At 53.0% G+C, this 18,551-nt stretch overlaps 1 protein-coding gene across 4 annotated transcripts in view; it reads right to left on the bottom strand.

The window, feature by feature from the left end:
- Positions 1-18,551, bottom strand: part of LOC122391040 (microtubule-associated tumor suppressor 1 homolog) — a 168,301-nt gene that overhangs the window by 19,709 nt on the left and 130,041 nt on the right. The gene's annotated exons all lie outside the window — the stretch shown is intronic.

The raw sequence follows: 18,551 nt of genomic DNA, 5'->3' as shown, positions 1-18,551 counted from the left end.
CGATCGATTTTTTTGAAACTTTGTCACAATAAACTTCAATCAATTCTCTACAGGTACTTAAAATTTGGCGCGCCTGCGGCGCCCCATTTTTATGCTATGGCCCGGCGAAAAAAGTGGGGGCGTTTAACGCCCCCCCCCCCAGCAACTCGCGGGTTAAGGGGCGGACCACTGCGGCGCCGATCGGGCGGAGGGCAGGAGAAGGGCGGTCGGGGGCGGATGGTCAACTACACAAGGTCCCGCGGGCCACGGCCGGTCGGTGATTGAGACTAGCCATCGGTGGGTGGGGAGAGAGCCCACACAGCGGATAAACACTCCATCACACCGGCCAGATGGCTCGACAATGGCCGCAGGACGGCCGGGCCGCGGCCAGAATGGAGCATTATCAGTGGCTCTGAGCCCACTTCCGTAACCGCAGGTTGTTTGAAAAGACAAACACTATTCGTTAGAATTGTGTTTTTCTATTGAAAAACAACCGTATACAGCAGAGGCCATCGGTGCGCGATTGAAATGGAGGCAGAATTATTGGGGGAGCCAATGAAATATAAAATATACCGTTCAGACAGTAATCATCGCCAGAAAACAAATCAATTCCTAAGGGCATCAGCACCGACATCACCATATCATAAATTATTTTGAAAAAAAATCAATATGAAGCGCACGAGAAGAGCACTAATACCTACGGGGAAGAACGTAACAGATGACATTTTAAAAAGCTTCCCAGACCAACACAACACCAGAAATACCCTGAAACGAATGTAAGAAACAATTATGCATTCACATACTCCCACGTCCCGAGGTATCGTGTCGTCTTATCTACATAGGTTGTAATCCTTAGATACAATATCGTGTTTGTGTAAGGTCTTATTACGAAAACGTTTCTTTGCCAACATCACACTGCCAGTTCCGGCTCAGACAAGCGAGATAATCTGTCAGTAAATCCTGCCAGTCTGACATTTCACGATCTAAACCGGCTGTTTTCTTGACCAGTGACAAAAACGTGGACTGCAAATGAGCTACTGCAGCAATAAACGACAGGGACTGCAGAGGCTTAAACTGGCACCATGTGAAAAGGCAGCATACTTAAAATCGTATATCGATAAAATCACAGTGCATTGGCACTAGCTGCTTTTCCTGATAATATACCGAGCCACAGAAGACGTTGAATAATTCAACCAAATACACATTTTATCTATCCATCGATGTCTGATGAGAGGTGAAGACGTTGAACATTCGGATAATCTTGAATTCTGGCAAGCACCTGTCGAAAGACTGACAGCGAACGATCGGCTAAATATTCATTAAGCATTGGACAGCGCCCCACGATTAGTGACCATTCTGATCAGCTATTCCTGTGCGATTTTATGCAGCAGGCAGACTTTATAATGGAACGATCGTCAGCTGCTGAGAATCCAATCTACTCATCTGTTCTGCCAAGAACTTAGCAACTGGATCCTAGGAGTGTTCCAGCTCTCAGAACTGTAAGGGCGAACCTGAAAAGGTCGTTTGCTGAATTTATTTCCACTGGACTTCTGCACAGAATTGCAGTTCTTGTAATGGAGGTCATAATGGCTTACTGGACATGGGAAGATGACAGACTTTCGGACGTTCTATTGTGACTGAAAAGGTCTAAATGACGGACATTTCGACATTCATGTGGATTTGCCAGCAGTACAGCTACCGTCAAACCGAGCTCGGCCTACTCTCATGTCGGATAACACATCCACCTACGTGACCTCTGGCTCTAGCCTATTGTAGTGCGGCGCCCCACAGCGAGAGACTATCCTGTTCCCCGCCGGTACCATCCACCATCCACGCCACCGGCTACCAAACAGTCCCGACGTACGGAATGCTACCGTCCGCACTCCGCGCCCGGGCAGGGCTGGGAAAATGCTGAATCTGCTACATACCAGATATTACGAGAAACTCTTTACTGGCTACATTGCCACAAATGTTTCTCACATCATTTCTGCTAGAAAAAATGATTTTACAAGTAATCAAAATTCTGGACATAGCTTTCCACTTTCATATTCTATCTATTCTCAAATTGAGCTTTGAATGTTTTTATTTAGTTGGTTGCACAAACAAAAACAGATACAGTGTCTTGCTTATGCCCCCTGTGTGTGTTCTTTTTCTTATTTTCTACTCTTTGTAGGTACTCACTACTCAGGTTTAGAAAAAGCATACAAATATCAAAATAAGGTGCTGTAGGGCTTTCTCAGGGCAAGTCCCAGCACCACCTGAGAGCACCAGAGAGCTCCAGTGAGCCCTAGAATTTTCCTTTCAGCATTCCAGCAACTTCAGGATTCAGATGGTATCAGCCTACTCAGGCAGAAAGTATTTGAAAGAAATCAGGTTGATTTGGCTGCTCAGTCTGGTCAACAATTTACAATCAATGTGCATGCCGAACCCGCTGTACAAAAGTTGCCAGTTGCCACCAATCAAGGTTTAGAGTTAATACAATAATTGAACATGTAAAGAAGTAAATAAAAAATTCTTTTCTGGGCGTTACTTGATCAATATTTCAATTAGATCTCACCTTCTGCGCAAATTCGATCATAGGTATCTCCCTATATCTTCACACATCTTGCTTTGCGTGCTGGGCGGCTACCTTGCTCTTTAACTGTGTACTGCACGCTGCTTTAGGGACAGTTGTCATTGCAACACTTGAAATTAGGCCTGGAATATCCCACTTTCCTAAAATAGAGGCAAAATAAAAGCTAAAATAGCTGAAATAATTCAAAAACACCCAGAAACACTCATCAAACTCAACTGAACTATCCACGCGAAACGACAACTAGAATTGTCTCTAATGCGCCAGAAACAATGCATCAACAATATACACAAACAGCAATGACGTAATTTGCATATTTTTGACAAGATTTCTTAATAAAGCTTACAAAAATACATTAAAAACTGATTAAAATTGTGTATGACGTCATCAAAAAGGATTAAAGACGTTGCAGGACACCGTATCACAAAAGATGGCTTTTTAGAGATGCAATGGGCAGAATGAGTTGATTCTTTTCGTATTTTTATTGATCATTGAACAATGCCCTTTTAAAAACAATTTGTTTTGTTTCGTAAATATGTCATTTGAATATTTCACAAATAATGAAACTCCTTTTTGCAATATTCATAAGAAAGATAGCGCATAAAAAGGCGTAACAGATACCTTTTGTTACACGACTCAGAGTATGAAGAATTAGTGATGCTACAATGGAAACTGCTACAAAGAGCCGCCAGATTCGTTATAAAATGGAGCACAAAGCTAACGTTTTGAACTTGTGTTAGTCTTACAGATGTTTTGTTCTTATTCGCCGACGAGATCACTGGCTGGTGGTACCTCTATTTTAAAAATGTGCGAATTTTGATGTTTTTATTGTATTTTTCTTTATGATGTACGGAAGAGAGAAATGTTGATTTTGCTACAATTGATGGAACAATAAAGCGATATCTGCTACCTACTGGGGTATGAAAGTATGAGAGATTTCCCAGCCCTGCGCCCGGGGCACTGTCCGGACCCACTTTGACGGGCCACCCAGCCCAAATACCCGGCTGTCCAGACCCACTTTGTCGACCGTCCAATTCCACTTAACGTAGGGGAGAGTGGGGCACATTCGTGCATGGGGCACATTCGTTTTCAGCAGTTTATGGGAACACGAGTGACTGCACGAGCTCAAGGTAAATTATGGAAATATGTCTATCATTGCCGCCCTTCGTTCACCGTAGAAGACAACACTGTACCTGCTGTCATGCTTGATAAAAACGCAAATTTGTAATATTCGTGAGCTTTCCAAACTTTTCTCATATCATCCATTTTCGTGATCCTGACTCGGAAATGTGGTTCAGCTTTTCAAAATTGGGGGTGAAGAAGCCCACTCTATTCACGGAACTGCTGCAAACTTGTTTGTTGAAAAAGTGTCATTTTTTCAAAAAGAAATTTTGAAATATATTACTAATAACGTTGTGGGGCAGGTTCGTGTACGCACTGCCTGGGGGCACATTCGTGCATATTTTTTTTTTAGTTTTTGCGATTTATGACTTTATCTGTAGTAGGTTTCTCTAATGACGCTCGCCTGACTCAGTCTCGACTGCTTGCGACGTCGTGACGAGCAATTCACGCGAACTTGGCGAGGTCACGGAGGCCGGCAGTTGGCACATTCTTGTTGGCCAGCCCATTCTTTCTACATTTGTTGTGCAATGCATTCTTGTCGAAAGGAATCAAGTGAAATGACCCCCTGCCAATTTCCTTTGGTAAATTTCTGGTAATGCCCGGTAATTTCTCGAATTTTGCCGGGTGAACGGAAGTGCCCCATCTCTTGAACGAATGTGCCCCATAGGTGGGGCAGTTTCGTGCAAATGTTCAGAGTTAATAAAAGTCATTTTTTCTAATGGAAGCAATAATTTTATAGGATAACTTTTAAAGAGGAAAACTATCTGCAATAGTTCCTTTCCATACTACAATCAACAATTTTGCCATTGCACTAACCAAAGAACAGATATATGGGTTTATCCATTTTTTGCACGAATGTGCCCCACTCTCCCCTATAGCTTCTACAGCTTCGTGGCCGCGTCTAGTATCCTCAGTCGGACTGCATCGTCACGATCCATCATCACGGAGCAGTATCGCCCACGCCGTGTCGGCGACATAGCTCCAACAGAGTGCCTCGGACCTGTCTGCACTCCCTAACCGCCCGTCCACCACCTGGTGCCATGAGACGGGGGTCGAACAGCGATCGAGCGAGACTGGGAGGTATCATCCAGCTGAGGCATAGCCAGCAGCTGTGTGCTGTGCGTTCGTGCGTGTTGTGCGTTTGTGCGTGCTGTGTAGGTCCGGGTGTGCCTTTCACAGCTGATAGGGGAGACTGATGGTATTTGTAATGTTCAATCGCGCAAAGCGCAAATGCCTGAGCACAGAGAATTCAGCACAGTAGCGACTGCCGCCGCCGTGTGTTGTGCGACTGCGGCGAATTCTGCGGTGGATTGGTCCGGGATCATAAATAAACGGGGACACATACAGCCAGCCATCTGGTGCTGGTCGGTGACGATACCGGCGGTTACAGGGTCCAGCGGGAAAATATACAAAACAGGACAAGTTCAAATAGACATGACACGCAGCTTTTTAAAGTAATGAAGAAGTAAGCTTACGTCACTGACGTAATGAAGGTCCACTCCTCAGCCTTGTCCTCAGCATAAAAAAAAATCATAAGACGTCAACAGGAGGCATAAAAACGTCTAGGACACAGTCGAGTTTTTGGCTTTCCAGAAACCGACATTTGTAGAGCTTCTCGTGAAAAGTCTGCGCTATCGCGACTGCCTAGGAAGCCATTCCAACGAGCTTCCTACTGCGCCTGTCCCCATTCCAGACGTTACGTCTCTTTCTAAGGGCACCACACCGCCTGTTTCGACTTTCGGCAATCTGCAGCACTAACAACCACCACGGACCCTGGACAGAAACAAACACAGAAACGTCTGCAACTGAGCTTAAACGTTGAACAAATGATTTTCGCTTCTTTTGCATTTCTAACAAATCTTAGGACTTCGATTTATCAACGGCATTAAACTGGCTATGGCAGGAACTGCACAGGAAAATAAATAAAGAGTTTGATGCTTGTGATGCAATGAAGCTTAATATTTTCCTTGGTTGTTTACCCGTTTTACTGCGACGTCGTCGCCAAGCTAAAACTGTGCCATTTTTGACCAGCTTCGTGTGGGAACAAGACGTACCCACGGCCCAATAAATCACAAACCCGACCTAATCACTGCCAACTTCCATTGAACAATGCATGAAAAACGACCAAATTACCACTTATCACTAGCCCCTATCTCACCAAACAGTCACGACTCGTTCACGATCCGATCACTTTCATCGGTCGCCGTTGCCACCTTCCCTGAGCTCGGTGTTCTACATTTGAGTTCGACAGCTCACAGCTGGCAGCTCGCGTCGCCACAATATGGCCCATTTCTGACACGAACCGGACGGGCCGGGCCCTGCCAGCCACCTGGCGACGGGCGACAGAGGGGTGGGCGCCCTGTACCGGGAACGCTACTGTCGGGGCCCAGCAAATTAGACGCAATTGCAGGGAACCACTGCCGGCGCGGCGGCGGCAGCGGTGGCGATGGTAGGGACTAGGGGAGACTGTTGGTAAGCAATGGTCTTGCTCGTCAGACCTTTGCAAGTCACCAATTACCGGGGACAGTCCCACAGTTCAAGCACTAAGTACCTGAGACAGAGAAGGGGGACAGCATGCTTCCATTGCGCGCACCAGGCTACAAACCGCAAATGTCAGCGCGGTGCCGGATGTATCCAGCCGCAGAAATCTGCCGGAGGGGAGCCGAAAATGGTACCTACAGCTCTACGAATCAACGCCAAACCGCAGTCATGACAAAATCGGTCGGAGGTACTGCTCAGAACGCCTACACCGTCCAAATTCGTCGCAGAAGATAGCGAGGCTACAACGCTGAATGAAATGTTAAATTCAGCATAGCGTGCCGATTCCAGATAGCCCGCTTCGCCGAAAATGCCGTAACCAGCATATCGTCATTCACAGCTTGAAACGACTACATTTGACGTCATGGTGGATTAACTGACGGGGGGATTCAGACAATTACCATGACTAGTATACGGGAAATTTTCCATCCCTTCAACACCTGCATACCTAAATGTCCAACTTCAAGCAACTACAGGCTACGCTAGGTACACAATACACATAGCGCATGAGAATGGCAAAATTGTGCATTTATAAAATGTTGGTTTTATGCTGCCAAATCCCACATAGGTCCACCTAGGACAAACCTACTTTTGGCGTTTTTGGCGGCGTTGGCGTCTGTGACGTTGAAGAAGATGGTCTGCTCTTCAATCCATCGGTCCTGCTTGGGCAGGCTGCTATACTTCTTCTTCTTGCTCTTGCCAAAGCAGGCCAACATGGTGGCGTGTGTCTCGCCTCTCCGCCGGTTCGACGGCAGGCGTCACAGTTCGTCACAGGTCGTCACAGTCGGCCGTCACAGCGGTCACGCCGCGTCACGGCGCGGCGCTGTCTCAGCACTGGCGACGCTCGGCGCTCGCGGCCCGAAGTGACGCTCGCCCGTCCGCCGGCTGGCCGGTCCGTCCAGTCACGTGACCCTGTCTGTCGGGCGGCGCCGAGGTCACGTGGGTGCTCCGCGTCGGCGTCGGCTGGCCCGCCGTCGAGGGTGCGTCGGGGACCTTTCACCCGGGGGCAGTGTGCGGCCGGTGGGTTGAGGAGTCCCCCCTGCCACCCCCCCCCCTTATCCGTCACCTCCCACCTCCCGTCTATGCTGCTATTGAGCACAGGCAGTCGTGCCCGCTGTGGCCATGAGCCGCCCGTAAAGTAAGACAATTAAGACGCCCCCGAGACGGTTACGGCGCAGCAGCGGCGCGTTTCAGAGGTCGATGGCAGGTAATATAGAGGAGACTGGAGTTGCAGGACGATATGGGTGCTGATTGTGGGAGAAAAAGGCGCAGTAAAAGCTGAAGGTTCCGAGCCCCACCCATTGTTTACTTTTTCTACTTTGGTTTGCTTGCACTGGTGTGTTGTACAGAATTTAAAGGTGCTTCGCTACCGGTAACTTACAGCACACTGGTCTAGTTTCCAGTCACAACACATTGCGTAACACGCATAATGAACATCCAATTGCCCTTTCCTCAATCACCACACGAGTAGCAACTTCCTCATCAAAGTGACGCCGCATTCCCGGCACGTTTCCGCACTCACAGCTGAATGTGTGGCAGTGTGGGCAGTCAGCCCACCCGCCAGTCACGAGGACCTTGGATCCCAGATCGGTGGGGCGTGGGCCGCCGCTCTTAGGCGTGTGCGTGGGTCGAGTGACGGACGATCAGCCCTTGGCCATTCACCGCCGCTCGCCCCCGCCCGCAGGGAGCGCCGGGTCACCTGGCGTCTGACCTGTGACCCCGACACGCCCTCAGGCGCCGCCGGTGGCCCGTGAGGTTACTGGCCTCTGACGCAACTGGGCAAGGGCGCCGTATTGCTGCCAGTGTTTTCAGTTTGTTGCCCAGATTGTGGGCATTGTAAGCAGACATTGCGAGTCGCTTGAAGTTGGCTCACTCTGGCCGAACAAATCAACACCCGTCTTATCTACGAAAAGCAGCAACGCTTACCACAGAGGGTGCATTCATTGTTCCAATTATCTCTCGTTCCCCAATGTTCCCCACGCTAAGAGCGGCATTGTTAGCCATATTCCACCCACCAACAGCCGAAACCCACGTCATCTCAACTCCGCCACCGCCACCGCAGCCACCACCAGTCAGTCAACATCCCCAGACCTCAGCAGCAGCCCCGCACACATCTCCTGACAAAGCCGCATAGTGCGGCCGCGATATAACGGAACCCGACGGCCACTGTCCGCAAACCGGCCTGCGGATAAAGCCGCCGCGATGACGGCGGCGGCGACGGCGGCGGCGGCGGCGGCGGCGGCGGCGGCGGAGGCGAGGCGGCCCAGCGCGTAACGATAGTGCCGCCAGCGGAGTCCAAACAAAGTCCTCTGGCGAGATAGTCACCGTCGCGACGAAGAACTGCTGGCATAGACGCGGCTAACCAGTCCATCATCGCAAAGATATTCGGGGTGAGGTCAGGACTCAAAGAGGACATCAGAAGTGCTAGTTATCACCGGAGAAGATCGCCAGCGATGACGCCACATCAGTTGGACATCAACGACGTCCAAACATCATCTGATAGGACATGGCGAGAGACATGGTGACCTCAGAGGAAGCGTTGCTGACGAAATCTGCGTTGTCCGACACAAGATTTAAGCCGTGCAAGCAGCGGAAACATAAACATCTATCTCATCCATCGGTCTACCTAAATCAGAAAATCGCCGCAGCCCTCACTCAGACGAAGGGATTTCCGACAGAACTAACTCCATCCTCCACATCCTCTAAGCAGCGCCGGCGCCACAGTTACAAAGTCGCTACAGAACGTCCGTGTCAGCGCTATCAGACACGACAGCGAAAAAGGCTGCTAACAGCGCGTCAGACACCGTCGACACAGGTGTGGTGTGCGGCGCATTTGTCTGCCCCTCGCCAACAGCCACACCTGTTAGCGACGGGATGCCGTGGCAGGGCCTGCGTCCACATCTGTGCACCTCCTGTGGTGCACAGTGTGCAATGTGCACTTAACAGCGCACTGCGCACTTAGCGTCGGAGGGACTATGACCGGTGGCTAAAAGGGGTGAAAATTGTTCTAGCACAGATGGTTTTTGATTGCCAGCTATGATCAAAAGCCATATGACAGCTGCGAACTGAGACAGACGTTAAATTTAACCAGCACAATTTATCACAGGGTGTTTGCATACATCATTGCAAGATCATCGACCGATTAATTTTGGACGACGTTTAGAGCTCACGAGAAACAAATTGATGCTAAACGACTTCCGACTGTCGTTTGGCGCTCTTTTGGCCCAGTTGGGGTCGTCCGCTTATGTCACTGCGGTCGCTGACATAAGCACACCGACCACCGCTGGCATCAGTTCAGCTGACGTTAGCAACTAATGACGTCACACCAAAGACCGATTGGACTTCTGCGGTCTCTTGGGGAATCAATCTCTCCCCCCCCCCCCAGCTGAGGTTGTAAGCACGTTCAACTTCTGACCTCACCGCTAGTAGCTCATGTCCCCTCTCTGGCGGACGGCCACACCAAACATCCTTTTGACCGGCTTGGCAGTCGCACGACCGTACGTCCTGTCTAACCCCTGTCCAGCTGCTTCCCCTGGGTCCGACAGATCTCTCCCCTCCCCTCTCCCCTCCAGTGGGGGCCAGTGACCTGGCGGGCCGGCCCACCACAGCTGGTGGGCGACAGAGCTACTATCAGACCCTCAACTGACGGACGATCCGCATGGCTGGGCCGCTCATGACGGGAGAGGGGATGTCTTTAGACGTTTAAATTATACTACAGTCCGTCCCTGTCCAGGTTCATCCTTTAGGGGAAAGTAAAATAGCCAATTACAACTATGTGATCATAACAATCCCTCTGACTTTAAACATGACATTGGATACTAGTGCATCATCTCTGGTTGGTTTGAAGAGAAGCAGCAGTCGCTGGGACGCAGGACCAGCGAGCTTACCAGAGTGACAGCCGAGGTCACCAGGGTAAGACTCTGGGGAGGGAGACAGCCGGGAAGTCGACACACGGCCGACACTTTTTATCGCGCTCCTGCGGATGATCTCGTGTGAAGGACAGCAGGGCAGGCTCAAAGAGAATATAGACTAGAATTCACATAAAGATCCAGCACAGGATTGCACTCGAAATATGACAGCCACGCCGTCGCAGAGACGATGTGACATTCCAACGAGAGAGGATTGCAGCTGCACTGTCAATTCAAGTCTATCTTTTTTAATCGAATACACCAATAGGTACACGAATACACCGCATCCCAAAGGAAACACAAAATGCGAACTAGGCCACCCTCGGGTGCGTTCCGACTCAGGAACTCATTTCTGACGGAGTCCAGGTGACTCGAACTCTCCCCCCCTCCCCCAGCTGTCTGCGTGTGCGAGTGAGTGTGGGCGGCTGGCAGTCTCCGCGGCAGCAAAAGTCCCACTAATGAACAGCCCGCCTGACACGCCAATACAAACAGGAACGACGCACACTGCCGCGCCGAAGCCGACGATCCACCGACGACCCTAATCAGCTGCTCACCGCGACCGCTGAACGCAGCTCAGCTCGAAGAACGATGATGTCACGACGCTTAGATCTTTGGCAAGTCTGTGCGATAATTCAACAGAGTTGGCGACCTGCCTGTTCCAAAATCTGACCGAGTTGAAAACTGCGAGATCAAGTTTCCAGGTTATGGGTTTAGTCTGCTAGACTGCCACTGTTTGACCTCGCTGTTCCCGATAAAACTTCTTATGTTACCCCTCTAGACGTGGCATAACGACGGTAAAAATTGTCAAATCAAGGCCAGAGCCCGGCGGCTTTCGTCTGTTGTACGGTCGAGTCATGACGAGAGAGTAGAGAGCAAGAGGAAGAGGGAGAGAGGGAGAGAGGGAGAGAGGGAGAGAGGAAGAGAGGGAGAAAGATAGGGAGGGACACGCGAAATCGCAGTCAACCTCGGACAGCGCGCAAAAACGCCACGACACGCGGAAACCCCGCGACACCGCCCGTGACATAATGAGGACATGAACTGTCGCGAGGACCGCAAGCGCAGCGGCCCCTGCCTCCTCCCCTCCCCCACAGGGCTGAGCCGACCCTCGGCTACCTGTTGCATGACAGCGACCGCGGTGAAGCGACGCCAGCGCCCCTGGCGGCCGGGTCAGGCAGCTGCCGTCAGGTCAGCCGAGTTCACAGCCGCGCCGGCTCGTGAGGAACCGGTTGAGTCGCTGCAGCGGCCGCCGGCGGCGCCGTCCACAGCCATAGCACCCTGATCATCACGAGACCAGTGCTGACAGCCAAGGTCAAATCCCAGCAACAAACACTGAGTTACCGTCAGATCAGCTCGAGAACAATCGCCGACCCTGAGCGCCATGACGACCGCTGACCGTCGAGAGGGTGCCCGAGCCCATGGCGACTACATTCAATGCATGCTGATTGCAGAGAAGTGCATCGATACAGGATCCAGAGTAGTGGAGTCGTCACGACCCGTGGCTTCGCGAGCTGAGCGCGACGAATCGGGAACTCTCCGCCATGGGTCAGCCCATGTCGTCACGTGTTTCAAGAGCCACGTGTTACCACGGCGTCGGCCACGTGTCAGACACGACACGCGTCACGTGCAGGTCAAGCACGGAAAATATTAACTCGACCGGTTCAATGCGGAAAACCGGCTCTCATTCACGAGTTTGCACAGACACATTGTTCTAGACACAGTCGGCAAAATCCGTCAACTGATATAAGACTAGAAATCAGTTAACGAAAGTTGTCTGTGTTCACGAACCACATCCGAAAGACAGCATTGATCAAGCCAGCAACCACCCCCACCGGTCAACCTGAGGCCCATGACCTCATATCTGGCGACCAGCGAGTTGTCGGAATCCTGCTGCGGAGTTAACCGCAATCCAAGCAGACGCCGATGACCATTCGACAGCCCATCGACACGGGAAAGCTGACCGCTACTTCTGCAGCCGTACAAGTTACCGACAGAGGCACCGACAGGCTCCCCGGCCCAGGTCACCGCATCAGCCCGTCGGGTCAGCAGACGGCGCGCGCCAAAACGGCCTCTCGCGCCACAATTCTTCGACCGTCGAGAGAAAGCCGGCCGACCGACCGGTCACAGCAGTGCCGGCGCACGCGGCGAAAATGGCGCTCATTAGTGCACTCACGGCGCGCCGGCGGCGGTCGCGGCGCGGCGGCGGCGTGGGCGGCGCACCGCCTCCCCCTCCCGCCCGCCGCTGCACGCGTCAGGAATGTCTTCCCCACACGCGGCTGCACGCGCTGCTATGTGGACTGAACGTCCGTCAAAACACGAATACGGACCCGTGTGGGCCGTACTACGGGCGTGGACGGGCCTAGCCAGGTTTGTGTCCATCTCAGTGGGCGGGCCGGTTCCAAATAGGAGCCGCCCAGATACACACACCAGCTGTGATACGGACGCGTCCGTTACATTTGATGCCCTCAGAGAGATGAGAGTAGAAACGAAAAATTCCGAGCCAACAGGTGGAACGAATTCTCTAAGCAGATGGGCGGTCGCTTTCGGACCTGACCGGGAGCAGTTTAGAGCAGTTGCCTCTCCAGATCCACTCTGCACGTAATCCCTGCTTCCCAGGACCCTCCCAGGGCGGGTCACCAAATTCGGCGGTCCAAGGCCACGGAGGGGCGACCGTCTGCCCCCTCCGTGGTCACGGAACCCGAGATCGATGGCTGTCGGTCACGGCAGCTAACTCCCGAACGGGTTACCAGCCGTCTGATGTTTGACTGTCCACTGTCCATGTTCAGCCAACCCTGACTCAATTCATGGTGATTGGTAGAACAAGGGGATATTCTCTGACGACCCTTCCCATACCTAATGGCCGTCTGGAGTTAATAAAATGTCAGTTTCAGTCTTTCCTGCGATCCCCTGCTACCAGGAAAGGACATGTCTACAGTTCAGACAACGACCACCTGCTGAGTAACATCCCCCTCTCTTTTCCAAGGAGCACCTGACGAAATAATGACCTCTCCACGGCACGTTTCATCCCCCTTTCCTCCAGCATTTCGCAGAGAACCAGCTAACCCCATCAGACCAAGCCAAGTCAAGACGAACGAAGCAGAGATAAACCGAGAGTCGAGCCAAAGCGGGATGCAGCCCGGGAAATGCCAGAGCACGAGGGGCCTCATCGAGCCAATCGGCCCCGCCAGCTACCAGTGAATTCATCAGCCCGACTCGGGTCCCCATTAATGGCCCATTACGGCCAGTGTCGCCGTCCGTCGGCGGCGGTGTCAGGCCCATTACAGCACATGTTAGCGGTCCGTTTTTGTCCATCTCTGCAGGCTTGATGGGAGGCGGATAGCGCCGTGTGGCTCTGGTAAAAACCGCCACCAAGCAGGTCAGATGGTCCGACCGTGGCGGCAGCACCCAGCCAACATAGGGCAGTGGCATATAGCATAGCGGTGACCCCTGCAGAGAGAACTCATTCGTAGATCACAGATGGTCATATTATCGAAACCCCGCAAATGATAAATGTTCGAGATTTTACTACGGTTTTCCCCAATTACAGATAATTTACTTAACAATTATCCCCAAAGGGCGAACTGTGGCATGGCTCTCGTAGCTACTCAATAAAACCAACAACCATCATTTTTTGCCTGGAGGATATTCAATAAAGCCAACAATCATCATTTTTATCCCGGACACCCAATTTATCACGCTATTTATTCGAAGCTCGTGACACTTGACCGAGTGGAGTCGGAACTGTCAGCCCTCCACTTCATCACTCAGTGTGCGTACGGTAGGCCGGCGCAGCTACCATAGTGGCACGCGTGGGTGACAATGCGTCTCTGAGGATTCCACCCAGCTGTCAGCAACCCCCCCCCCGGGGCAGTGTCGCCCCCCCCCCTTCCTCCCCCCGGCAGCACCGTCTCCAGTGCAGTGCTGGCACGGACACAGACAGGTGCATACATCTGGCACCCAGTGGCATGTCCGCTCACCACAGTGGCCCAGAAACGGCCCACCTGTCTTGATTGGGCGCTTGTGGGGTTGAATTTAGGCGAAAAGTGGCACGGTGAATTTACAGGCGTGGGGTTAAACCGAGGCGCAAAGACCGCGGTCTCTGGAAGAATTGTATGACCCCTGCCGCCTCGAATCGTTTTGGCTTGACCCGACGCTGACCCCGCCATGACCTTTGACCTGACGCGTTCCGCGGCACACCTTCGTCGCCGCTCTCGTGTGAAGTCACGACGCATAAAACGAAGCACAAACGAAGCGACAAAGGTGTGATCGGAATCAGTGCCAGAATAACAGCAGTGCCTCGATGACGTGGCCCGGATATCGAACATCACAATACATGTCCTAAGTTTAATTAATGAGCGAAATATTCTAACACCGTTCCAAAAATTAATGAACAATGGGGACCACGCTGCGAATGTAAGTCACGAGAAACCATTAATCGCGGTCGAAAGCAGCTAGTGGAGTGGGGCAGCCCGGTTGCACCATGTAAAAAGTCCCGTTTGCTTAGACAACAAAACCTGTTGACTTTTCTCTCCGCCCAAGTAATTTTGCACTAATCGGACATCTCGATTCATTGTTTGCCCACACAACACAGCAGGATACAAATAAATGAAGTCAGTATTTACCATGTCGCGGCACATTCACAATCCGTTGTCGTTTGTTCGGTGGGGTAACGGATCCCAGCATCAAACCTACTGAGTCGGATCGTCCATTTGAAAGTTAATCGCCTTTCGAAGGGACGGAGGTCGACGGGTATCATTCTGGCCGCCTGCAGCACCCAATCTCAGTCGCTGCTGCGTCAACAAAACCGGTCCCGAACGGTCAGCCAGCGAATAATCGGTCCAGGCGAGCCGTCCTAACCACGGCGAAACCTTATACACCGCGCGACAGGCCTCACAGCAACCTGGAACGGGCCGCCAGCGGGCCCAGGCGGCCAAAGCCAACCGCAGAAGCCCCGGGCGGCTGGGACAGTCCGAGCCGGGGTACCGTGCAGCACTTTCTACTGGCATAGTGTGGACGGGAGACCCCGGACCCGCCACTGAACGGGGTGTCTTCCGGAGACACCGGTGCCAGTTCCTGTCGGTGGTGACTTTCCTCGCGCTCACGGGCGGTGAGACGTCACCGCCGCACCGACCCGCTGACCTCTGCTGACTTCAGGTGACCTCCGGTGACCTCCGTGACCCGGAGATCTCTGATGACCTCAGAGGTGCGTCTGTCGACGAGCGGCGAGAACCGGAGAACCTAAAGAATCGGAGAGGCCAACGGAGCCCGAAAAACCGGCAACATTCACAAGGCGTCACTCACGACCTCTCCGTATCTCCCAAACGTCTCTCTCGGCCACGCAGTCCCACCAACAATAGTTCCTCCAGTAGACGCTCCTACACGGCGCAGATTCCACGGAGGCGGCGGTGCGGGACCGTTTGGACGGACAGCAGCCGCGCCCGCTGACCCAGATCGACGTCTCTGTGAACGAACATGGACCGCCGGGGAGGTCGAAATCGCCGGCCGGGCCCCCATCACGCCTACCGACTCACGGCTCATCGGCGGCGTTTTCACGGAGTCACGAACAAAGGCAGCAGCCCAATCACCCATTCAGAGCGATCAGGAGATAGGCGTCAAGTGCTTTCACCTTTCGCGCTTGCTGCTCTCATCAAAGCCGATCGGTAAAAAAGTCCTCACAACGAGAGAAAAGGCGTGAGTGGTGGATGTCCACGGTCCAGTAGGAAATCAGCGGAGCGCCCCGGGCACCGAACCATGTGAGTCAACGGCAAATGACCCGGGGCAGTGTCGAGTGAAGCCGTGAGAGGCAGTGTGAAAGTCCATAAAGCCGCCTGCCCGGGCGGCCGCCACCGTCTGTCTGTCCCCGGCTGCTTGGACCGGCTCAAAGGACGGAGAGAGAGAGGGAGAGGTGTCGCGATACGGTTCACGCGCCGGGGAACGGATGACGGATGATTTCAGATGACGCCAGCCGACACCGGATGACGCCACCGCCGGCGGATGACGGCATGTCCGAGCGATGACTGGACAAGTCGCGGATTTTGGAGATTATGTCCAAATGGGCTCAGCTCAGCACTAATGCTTCAAACCGGATTGTCGCCGTTCATTACTGAGCAGCGAAACGCACAAAATTGAGGAAAGCAGCTTCTGCTCGTCATGGACGCCAGACATATGGTAGCCAATGTCACAGTAGCTGCGTGACGGGTAAACGCATTACCCCGCGTTTTCCGGTGACCCCCCCCCCCCCCCCCACCACTGACCGGAAACCCAGGAGGCGTCTTTTACCTGCCACACCTGCCGCACGGGGGGGGGGGAGGTCTTATCGTTGGGGACAGGATGGAAGTGAAGGGAGGGTCGCGCCGGTCCCCAGCTGGACACAGGGGCGACACTGGCAGTGAAGGGACATGTGAGTCTGTCGGACGGCTACCTGGCAGGATAACGTTTTAAATTAAATTAAAAAAACGTGGCGGTTAGGACGAATATGGATATTAGAGAATAAGGACACAGAAGGACGCATTCGAATAATATTTTGGCTTTCAGACGCTACAAGGATTTTCCCAAGAGAATCGAAATCAAGGACAAGACGCCTAGCTTTAGAGATAAAATACAGGCCACTTGAAATTAAAGTAGAGTCACTGATGGGAGCAGCCAGTGACTTTCAGGCCACCTGAAACTACCACGAATCTACTCACTGGACCACCCAGTCGCCTGGGGACCACCCTGCTGCGTCCCGCCTACACCGGTCGGCGGGCTCATGTTCCCGCCTCTGTCCCCGCCTATACCCATGTCCACCGCCTACCGAGCCCGCCTACCGCGCTAGGATATCACACTTCACCGCTACACCTCTCAGGTAACACAGGTGGCATAAGTAGGAGAGCCGGCAACGCAATGGTCACCGGCCGTGACATGACCTGACACCGTGTGATGTCATGTGACACGGCGTGACACGATGTGACACCACGTGATGTCATGTGACACCATGAGTGATGTCACATGACGCTACGTGACGCCAGGTGAGCCAGGCTGATGTATCATGACGCAGCGATTATAGGAGACGCTATACAGCACGCTGGAAAGTGCCTCACTCCGCCGCTATTGTAACATTGCAGCCCGACTCAAGTCTTGACACCTTACAGACGGAGTCAAGTCACGTGTACGTGGCCGGACATACCATTCACAATTCGGGGTAACCCGCGGATGGATCCGGTAAGTTGAATTCATTGGAACCCACAGTGAGAGCCGGTATTCCGACTAGCGCCTGCATTGTCTCGATCAGGTCAAACCGAGGCACCGACCCCCACCGGCCGACCGAGCAGGTCGGGCCGCGCCGGGTCGGGCCGAGCCGAGTCGGGCCGGTGTTACCTGTTTTTGCCAATCAGTCGCCCCATTCATCGTCACTGCTCGGAGGGTAAGGAGGCTCGCGTCGGCGCCACCGCTCTTCCGGCGGGGCGAGGGTGTGAGCGGGGAGAGGGTAGACCCATCGGCCGACCCGGGGCACGGTAATTTCAGCCAGGTTACGCTTTGATGAGGGGGAGAGGGGAAAGGGACAGATGGAACGCACATGCCGGTGCGCGGATTTGTGAAATGGTGAACACAGGAGAGGAGCGGTGAGAATGCAGGAGGAAAACCGTCTCAGGGAGCATCTTCCTACGAATTTACACGATGCACCGCTATGGCATATGTTAGCATTGACAACAAATGAAGAGAGTTGCATTGTGGGCGAGAATACTGCTTGTTTAATGTCGTTTTCCGGGAGAAAAAACACACCCGGGAAGAAAGATGATATCTCAATTACGATCGTCATTTTTAAATCCGTTAGAAGACGATAGTGCATGACAGATTTGCACAAAACTACATAAAAAAACAAATACACAGTCTAACCGCCCCAAGCGTCCCACTTCCCAGTGTAGTGCCACTCAACCTGACCCAGGGAAGGGAGAGGGACCCTCAGGGACCAGGGCATCCGACGCACGTCACCAGCACCACGCGGAGCACCCACTGTAGCTGACCTCGGTCGCCGCACCAGCACCACCCGCCGGCACAACACGTCCGCACCAACACACTGTCCGCACAGCACCAGAGCCGGTGCCGGCGGCGGGCGCCGCAGCGCCCCTGGCGGCCAGGTGGCGAACTAGGCCCGCTGCGGGGTGACCGCCCGGCTGACCGCGGCGGGCGGGCGGTTCAGCTTCATCCCGCCGTCACCTCACCGCAGATGACGGCGACGCCGCCGAAGAATGGCGTCATCAGCGGATTGGCGTCATCAGACGGCGACTATCTGTGGTCGACAGATACCAGCAGATGTGGCCGGTATCAGACCCGAACCGTGGGAGTGACCCATACTGTACGTCTGATTCTGTGACGCGGCGTGTCTCTGTAATTATATCAGGCCTGTATTTCACCCATGTGGTGGACGGTAGTAGTTGTCATGTCACCTAGTCACC

Source organism: Amphibalanus amphitrite, unplaced genomic scaffold (assembly GCF_019059575.1).
Source record: "Amphibalanus amphitrite isolate SeventyFive unplaced genomic scaffold, NRLGWU_Aamphi_draft 000419F_arrow, whole genome shotgun sequence".
Taxonomy (NCBI): domain Eukaryota; kingdom Metazoa; phylum Arthropoda; class Thecostraca; order Balanomorpha; family Balanidae; genus Amphibalanus; species Amphibalanus amphitrite.
Note: the sequence above shows the minus strand (reverse complement) of the source record. Positions and strands in the feature narration are given on the sequence as shown.